The sequence below is a fragment of the Dicentrarchus labrax genome, unplaced genomic scaffold (assembly GCF_905237075.1).
Source record: "Dicentrarchus labrax unplaced genomic scaffold, dlabrax2021, whole genome shotgun sequence".
NCBI lineage: Eukaryota > Metazoa > Chordata > Actinopteri > Moronidae > Dicentrarchus > Dicentrarchus labrax.
This window is the reverse complement of record NW_026136708.1, coordinates 8,898,650-8,906,551: the sequence shown is the minus strand read 5'-3', so window position 1 is coordinate 8,906,551 and position 7,902 is coordinate 8,898,650. Positions and strand designations below refer to the sequence as shown.

At 40.0% G+C, this 7,902-nt stretch overlaps 1 long non-coding RNA gene across 1 annotated transcript; it reads right to left on the bottom strand.

Annotated features, from left to right (window-relative positions):
- Positions 1 to 706: 706 nt before the first annotated feature.
- On the bottom strand, positions 707 to 7,074 carry LOC127368251 (uncharacterized). The gene is made up of 2 exons (XR_007885607.1): positions 6,795 to 7,074; positions 707 to 1,063 (listed from the first exon to the last, which is right to left on the bottom strand). It is a non-coding gene; the product is annotated as an uncharacterized LOC127368251 (long non-coding RNA).
- Positions 7,075 to 7,902: the final 828 nt, after the last annotated feature.

The window sequence follows — 7,902 nt, the reverse complement described above, 5'->3', positions numbered from 1 at the left end:
CATGTAAATGCGACAAGCCTTTCCGTTGAGCTCTTAAAAAGCAAAGTAGGAAACCGCAATGAGGATTACAGAGAGCATCCAAATTTGATTTTATAATTAAAAATTGATACACACTCTCAATTATTTAACATGCAAATGAGGAAGATAATTTTTAATTTTTTAATTCCGAAAGAGCCTCTGCAGTGCTATCAGATCAACTGATTTATGCTTGTATGCTAATCTGCTGTGTTTATAATCTTACATTTGCATTCTGCAAGAATTTTACTCAAGTACCACACACACACACACACACACACACACACACACACACACACACACACACACACACACACACACACACACACACACACACACACACACACACACACACACACACACACACACACAGAGTTATTGGCTTCAGTATGGTGGTCTGTTGGTGAAGCCTCTGGGCCTTGTGCCAGCAGAGTGTCTTCTCATTATCTCCAGTTACACAAATGCTGGGGAACTGGTGAAAAAAATCTTAATTCATTGCAACAGTTGTAAATGACGGGTGAAGTCAGGACTCTGCACAAACACCAGCAGCCAGCACAGAATGGCAGAATGGACGCCGATGCTGGCTGTGGTGAATGTCATTTTTTCTTTCTCAGAACCTTCTTGACAACTTTTGCATTCACAAACCATCTGTTCTGGGAAATATCTGTCTGAAAAAGAGGAAGCCGAAGACTGCCGGTTTGAGATTTTATTTTTTCAAGCCAGACAACAGGAAACCTTGAGGATGGATGAAGCATATAACACAGCAAACAAAGGATTTGTCCTTGTTTTGAGGCTGACAAGAAGAAAAAAAAAAAGAAGTCGTCATGGATGAACACGGAGTGCTTTAATAGGTTCTTGATAATTCTGTTCTTTCCTCACTCATGTCCTTGGCAGTATTTTGCAGTTAATCATGTTGACACTCCTCTTGCTTCCCAGGTAGCAGCAGACAAGAGCCCCCTTTGCTAAAGTTGTCGGTCAAGGTCATTAGTGAGTCATTACAGCCTCCTCTTCACACATTTTTCAACACTTTAATGATGCGTGCATACACCTGCCAACAGACAGAGAGAGAAGAGTGAAAAATCATCCGTCTCTTTCTGACCTCCTCCCATGCTCTCGCTCTTTTAACTCCCCATCCCCACCCATCTATTAACACCACCTCTCTGCTCTGTAATGTTGACTAGGTGCAATATCTCTCCTCTCCTCCTTGACATTGATTCCAGTGATTTAAATCCTCCAACTCATGACACAAATTACCTGTAATTTACAGCCACCCCTCCATTTCACTCATAATATGCTCCGGTGAGAATTCAATGTTCCTTCTGTCTCGTTGTCTTGTTTTTTTTTTCCTCCACCCTGTTCCTTGCTCTTTGTTCTTTTAACCCCCCCCCTCTTTCAGTCTCCTTGCAGTCACACCTTAACTGCATTACGATTTATAGCCTCGACTGTTCCTCGTAGCAAAAAAGAAAGCCTATGCAAGCACAGAGTGAACTCTGATAAAGTCTAACACCTTCCCTTTGAATGGGTGCTAGGATGTAAAGTTAGAAAATGAAGTCTCAGCCTTGCCACTTAAATGGACAAAAGCTGGATCCATCAATACTCCGCAAAAGATAATGTTGGCATACATCACAAGAAAGGCCTATTTTACTGTAATACCGAAGGTATTTGTTCAGTCTCTGGTTGGAAAGACTCCCTAAATTGACCAGCTTCTCCTCAAAGACTCTTCAACAGGAGAGAAAATGTTTCAACTTGGCACTTGCTGAGGGATGCTGTCAAGTTTTTTTTTTTTTTTTTTGGGGGGGGGGGTTTAAATCCTTTTTCTGTCATTTTCTGAAAAGTTAAAAGCAATGCGCTGGTTGATTCAATGTGTGACAGCATAAATCCTGTCTATTGTTTCCCCCAAGGAGAACATTTAAGAGTACATCAAAAAGCATCACATCAGACGCACTTTTTCTCAAACTAGGAGCTCTCTTGGAAAGGAAAAAGGGGGTTGGACTGTGTTACAAACCAGTGAGTGGAAAATGTCCTTTGTCATTTTAGTGTCTGCAGGTAGAAGCCTTGCAGATATGGCACTTCAAGAATGGAGGTTCCAATCACCTCTGAAATGGAATTATGGAGCACTTCACAGCTCAGTGGCATTTGAACGCTTTCAGCAATATGCTATGAAGGGGAGGAGGCTTAGACAGCCAGAAAATGATACAGACACCTGGACTACAGAGAAACTGAAGAATGCACATTAAGTATTCTTCCTACCTTTTCTTTGTATTGAATCCACTCTTCTCTGTCTGTCGCTCTTCTTTTTGTCTTCTCATTTTGCTTCTGTTTCACCAAATTGCAGTGTCTCTAACCTAGAGTATGATTGAGACCTTATGAGCTTCAAAGTTATGCTGTCGATAGTGGGCTGAGGGAGGTGAATACAGATATTTGGGGAAAAACTGAGGAAAGAAACTTTGATGGAGTGTATGGATTTGTTTGTCTAGGCAACTATTGTGAGTCTGTAAAACAAACTTTTCTTGTCAGCAACTGAATATTATATTGAAAATTGAAAAACATGTCTTCCTTTGACTATAAATATTCTCAAGGCAATGACAGTTGTCTGACCTTCAAGTACTGATTAAAAGAAAATATGTCTCCTTGGAGAATAAAAAACTTACAGCGCAGAGATGGAGACACAGCAGAGATGATCAGGTATGATCAAAGATGAGCAGAAGATAAGAGAAATGTTAAAACAAACTATCCATCAGTGTTACAGACTGGGAATGATATACTGAATCTAACGGCTCTATTTAAATGATAATGAAACTGGAAACTGTGGTCCAGCTTGGCTCAGAAAGTCCACAATAACAATGTCAAGCGAATTTAACACAATCACATTAAACTCGTGTGCCAGTAAACAAAATGCTTGACATTTCTATTTTCATTTTATGTTGACCTGTAATATCCTGCCAAACAACATAATGAAGAAAAAAGACAAAAGAGGCTACATTATGTGTGTATTTAGTCAATGCAGACCTTATTTAAGACAGTAGAAATATGCGAAAACACTAAAACATTTTTCTCATTAAAATTTCATCAGAGCGATATCTTTTAATTTTCGTCTAATTTCCTTTTTTAATTATTTTTTTTACCCATAAAAGTTGTTTTTGGCTTATTAAGATTGATTTGATGTATAGTTCTGTACAGTTAGAAGCATTAAAGTGATGGAACATTTCAGATCAATAGCTGGCTGACCTGCACTTTCATTGTACTTAAAATATGGCAGCAATACTAAAGATCAGGATTTCATCTTTTATGTCTGACAACTCAAATTGCTTTCTGCTTGAATAGTGGTTGATTGAATTGCTGATGTGTTGTGTGTGTGTGTGTGTGTGTGTGTGTGTGTGTGTGTGTGTGTGCTCTAAGTGTAAAGGAGAATGATAGAGTTGGCATGTTTATTGTTATTGTGAGACTTTGGTTTCTTCACACACAACACACAGACACACACACAAGACACAACTTTAATCTACATCGAACAGTTTGCTCCTGCCTGATATCGTTATGCTTTACAACCAGCAATCAATCCGTGGAGAGCCCAAGCCGGTTCCAGCAGCAAAGGGATTAAAGTGACCGTCCAATTTAAGGTTTAGTATTCCACTGCCGTGGCCAAAAGTAACAGCTCAATGCCAAAGTATTTTTATTTGACCTTTCTACGATATCTGTTTCCAAATGAGCCATAACCTATTTCCAAAATCATTCCTCTGTAAGTCATAATATCTCCTACTGCTGCTGATCTAGAAGTTAAACCAACCCTCATGCTCTCACTTACTTTCTTGGTCTGTCCTTACTTTTCGCTCGCAGATGTCTCATCCAAAACAAGCATCAGCTGTTGAATTCCACCCTCGTTCCTTCAACCTTTCAGCGTAGGAGGGATGGAGGAGGCAGCAAGTCTCCTTAGAGTTTACTCATCCAAACCTTGTCCCAACTTTGTGCTTCGGCTGTTCTCTACTTCGCCCCTGGCTGACTCCACGAGGAGATTTTAATTACTCAGACTCGTGGTAAGGCATGTGGTGACCCATCACGAGGACTTAATGAGTGAGGAGAGGGTGAATGAGGTATGAGAAGGTTTCGGGGTTATGGGGGTGTCGTCCAGTGAGAGTGGAGGAGTCAGAGGGTGAACTAAGCCAATGAGCTGAGCTGAAACTTCACCAGCAGCTGCTGTGGATGCAGAAGACTGTGCTGTAGATCCACAGAGATGCATTGTAAATCCAGCAGGCAGAGCTGGGTCAGTTTTTTAATTATATGCAACAAAACTGGCAGGGTCTATTTTCAATTCAGTCAGGGACACTTATGTCAAGGAACTGAGCATTTTAAACATAGTTATACAGTTAGATTTGACATAAAATACTTTGGAGGGAGCTCTCAAAGAATCTGAGCTGCAACAAGGATTCTGCTGAGAGAGCTAATACCCTCCTTAACAAAGATAGAAAGGAATATGAATCATAGTTATAACAATAGGCATAAAGACAGCACATAAGGAGATTTTTGTGGTGGAGCGAGCAGGGGCAGCAATGGCCTTGGCATGAGTGTCTCAGCATAATTAGAGTGAGCAGATATCAAATGATAAATTTTGTAATCTATACGCACACACATGCACCTATGTTAACCATGGCAACCCTGGAAACCACTGCGACCTGGGAAGGAGAACAGGCTGTGAAGTGTATGGAAGAAACTACGGTGGCCGTGAAACTCACAAATAATATCAATAAGCAGTATCTAGTATCATTTAGTTTGTCCATTTTGGACTACTATAGAAAAATTGTGCTTCAACCTGACGGACTCCATTAAGGCAACCCACGGCGTCTGTAGATAAAAACGTCATTCTAAGGTAACGCAACCATTCATATATTCAGGTGATTAATAAAAACAAAACATACCTATGAATATTATATTCCATTTCTGTCGATATATTACTCCTAAATGTCACACACTGGAATAAATTGTGGTTGTGATACATATTTCTCAAAGATACCCGACATGCAGGAGATTACAGACTGGATCTCTGACAGATTTGATTATATACTGTATTTATTTTATGATATGATACAATATACATATCTGGATACAGATCCATAGACTTGTATACCACTGGATCCTTCCGAATAACAACCAACAAAAAAAATCAAAAAGGACCTTTTGTTTATTGATGTATGTTTGTGTATTGATTTCCCTTACCCCAAACCAAATAACAGATAGCAAAGACTCTCTTAATGATACCTTCAACAGCATGCAGGAAAACTGATCATTTAACCACTACAGTGTATTTGTGTTACTTCGATGATGAGTGGTTTGGTTTAACCTAGGCCAAGGCAGGGAATGAGAATAAGTACATGTGATTATACTCTTTTATGAAGTAGTCCAGTGAAAAGCATGACGACACATATGGACCAGTTAAACATCCATACTGTAACTTTATGCAAAGCAGCCAGACATAATATCTATTCTGAGGAAGCACAAAATGTTGAGCCAAGTTTTCAGTTGTCAGAATGGTAAATGATTCTGCCATAGTATAGAGTTCCATTATAGTTGTAATATCTGTTCCTGATGTCAAATCCAGAAAGGTAAGGGGGCCCTGCCATTACCCAAGGTGCACCTGACTTCATTGTCACCTCAGAAACACAAATTGGACATTTCTTCTCTAGAGAAACAAAAGAGAAGACACAGCAGGGCCCAATCAGGAGAATATAAAGTACCTTGACCAGAGATGGCATTTAAAGAGGTACTACACCCTAAAACGTAACATTAACATTGTTACTACATTTAGGAAAATCTGCATTTCGTGGGTTAAAAATGGCTCAACACCCCTTCTCTACTGTTTTAAACCAGCCTTTGGGGCGACTCTATGTCACAACATTTATATAAAAAAACGCCCTCTAATCAGAGGAGGGTGGCCCACTTCCCCCAGCCTCCGCTTTAAGTGGGACCACTGCACAGGTACGACACAGAAACTTTTCAAACAACTGTCGAAGTGCTTCAAGTGACTGTAAACTCCAGCGGAGTCTGTGAAGACATCTAATTTCTCTGTTGCTGCTCACATTAACAAAAACCTTGGACAGAGATTCTCAAATAGTTTCCAGCCAAGGACCCCTTACAAGGTAGAGAATATACCAGGGACCCCCTCATGTATGTATTTGAGAGTTTTTGGATTCCTTACCAATATATAATAATATTTTAGCCTCGCTAGTAGCATAGCTCTAAGGAATGTCATTCAGCTGGTCCAGTACTTGACCAAATATTTGCATCAGCCTCAGCTGTACTTTGTGTTAAATGTTAATTAGCAGGTGTTAGTATGCTAACACGCTAAACTAAGATGGTGTCATGGATATACCTGCTTAGCATTGTCACTGTGAGCATGTCAGCATGATCACTTTAGCATTTAGCTCAAAGCACCACTGTGCCTTAAAGCCTCACAGCCACTTGAACGTCTTGTTTGAATAGCAGCAGACCGGTGGTACTTTACACATGCTGCCTTCTGAATTTGGTTGTGTGCTTTCAAATTGCAGTATGTGTGGTTTCCTAGTAACGTATGACAGAGACTATAGATGCAAAACCAATCATACTTTATGCTCATTAGCTTTTCTGCTTACAAAACCTTAAAATTCCTGTTTGTGATTCCTGGGCTCCAGAGCCTTGTACTCTGTTATGTCTAGCTTGTAGAACAAGGTATTTGCATAGTATCAAAAAAAGCATTTATTTGCTTTTGTAGGAATGCTCTATACACGATGCAATTATCTATGCATAATTACCTCCCGCAATATGATGGATTTCACAGCTTGCATTTTACAGCGTGTGGGCTAATGCAAGTCGACAGGAACAATTCCTCTTCATTAGATGGTTCGAACATCCTCGGTGACACAAGGTGTCCATGTTCACACGAATGGAAAAAATACACGAACACCACTGCCATATGCACTCATCTTCTGTCTGCAGTCTTCATTAATACTGAGCAAGATATTCCAGTGTAGAGGCACCTTTTTCTAACCTGCCTGCAGTATCCATCCAAAACAGACTTCAGACTTTCATCAGAGAGACAGATGTTGGCAGGGAGCTTCTTTAATCCAATCACAGGGAAACATATTTGCCAAAATGTTTCATCAGTGTTACACGTTGGCAACAGCAACAACAAACCGTACTGTCATAGTAGAGGCATCTGTGAAGCTGCAGCAGCGGATACACTGCTCTCTGAAGATAAGTGATAGTCACAGTCCCTTTACAGAAGAAAAACACAGTCTGTTGGAAGTGTAGAGGTGTAACATGGAAAAACAGCTTGTAACATGCAGGGTTCTAGTTTAAATATGTGAACGTGTGTATGTGTAAGGTTTGTCCTTATTATGATTAATATTATTATTAATATTTTTAAATGGCACCTTGAAAGAATTGATCTGCTCTGCAGTTGGAATTAATCCCATTCAGGAAAACACAAGTTTGATAAAAATGTACCCGGGGATATCTTAATGCTGAAATCACTGACTCGGAAAAATAAAGCAGGAGTTCATTTACATGCAAAATCAACATTATGTGAGTGCTACATTAACTTTATATCTAATTAAAAGACATCACGCCGACATTACACCTACGCTACTGGTGTTCAACACCTCTATTTCCTATCCAAATCTGTGAGAGCTTGGTACGATCTTAGAGCTTTATGAAAAACTGTATGTGGGCATACGTACGTGTGTGGATTAGGACTGGATAGCACACAAAACCAGCACAGCTATACAGTATGTTCCCATAGGACCACTGCCAACTGCATCCATGGTGTGTGCATTTCTACTCATTTGTGTCTGAACAGGTGAGTTCAACATAACATGGCTGGTTATGTTCGAGCTCTTGAGGATAGTACTGTGTGCACTG